At 40.8% G+C, this 1,284-nt stretch overlaps 1 non-coding gene across 1 annotated transcript; it reads right to left on the bottom strand.

The window, feature by feature from the left end:
* Positions 1 to 447: 447 nt before the first annotated feature.
* LOC142435424 (U1 spliceosomal RNA) lies at positions 448 to 611 on the bottom strand. Its single transcript, XR_012781483.1, has one exon. It is a non-coding gene; the product is annotated as a U1 spliceosomal RNA (small nuclear RNA).
* Between the last annotated feature and the right edge of the window lie 673 nt (positions 612 to 1,284).

A 1,284-nucleotide genomic window follows, 5' to 3' on the forward strand; every position in this document is an offset into this window, starting at 1 on the left:
TTCCCACTTATAGACACCCTGTACACAACCGAAGAAACTACTGCTTGGCCTGGGCCAGTCCTGCCTGTGTTTGAGTCCACTGTTACCGCCACGGTGTCAATTCATGTTCTTGAAGGGCCTCCGCTTTTTTGCTGGCCCGCTCCTTGGCTAAGCTGTCTCATGAGACTGCTCGCTCCGGATGACATGTTCAAAGCTTGTTAGATGAAGTCTCATCATCATCCCCTCTAAGCAGCATGTTGACTGTACTTCTGTCCAAACAGATTTGCTCATTTGCTAATGCCGTAACTCTAAGCACCAATTCTTCTGTAGTCTTTCTTATTTATTACCCAGCTTTTTTATACATATACAAATTGAAAACACCACGGCTAGTGTCAGATGCATCTTAATTTTCCAAGTGACATTTTTGGAATTTAACACTTGAATGAAATCTTTTTTTTTTCTTTTTTTCAGGGGAGAGCGCAAACGCAGTCCCCCACTACCACAAAATATGCAGTCAAGTTTACCACATTTGGGGAAATTGCAGGGGTCGGCACATCCGGAGTGCAATGGATAAGCCTCATCCTGGCAAAGCCACTTTCATGATCATGGCATCTCCCCTGCCAGGTAAGTATACATGTGAATAAAATTTTTTTTCAGCATGCATGCCCAATTGCAATATCTCATTTGATTATGGATCCTAGAAAAATTGAAATTCTTAACACCTTCAAATGATGTTCCATTTAGTGTGATACTGTTTATTGGTCCAGTTGTATGGATTTTTCATTTCTTTAATACTGAGATATAGTCCATATTGAACACTGAAATGTTTGCTCTTCATCAGTAAATCAAGTCCTCTTAGCTTTCAGCAAGCAAGGTTGCATAATCTTCATATGACACAATGAAACTCCCTCTAATTCGGATGCAGCATTCTTCCGCATGTAGTCCATCTTCTTAGATTATTTTCTCAGCATACATCTTGAATGAGTATGGTGAGAGGATACAACCCAGATGCACACCTTTCCTGCTTTTAAAGCATGCAGTATTTATCCCCATTCACTCTGTCTTTCTTTGCTCTTTCCTAGGGCCAGAATGCAGTTGCAGTAGTAATTGGGTTTTGACTATACAGAGAATGGGCAATCCCAGAACTAGAGGGCGAGGGCATAAAATGGAAGTAACCAGTGTTCTTATGCAATCTCCCAGAGCACAGCAGCTCTTCCTAGTGTAGGAAAACAAAGAGAAACATATATCTTTTAAAAACAACCCCATTTGCTAAAGCTGTTTAACCTATACCCTAACCATTTTCAG

This window comes from Tenrec ecaudatus, chromosome X (genome assembly GCF_050624435.1).
Source record: "Tenrec ecaudatus isolate mTenEca1 chromosome X, mTenEca1.hap1, whole genome shotgun sequence".
Classification (NCBI taxonomy): Eukaryota; Metazoa; Chordata; class Mammalia; order Afrosoricida; family Tenrecidae; genus Tenrec; species Tenrec ecaudatus.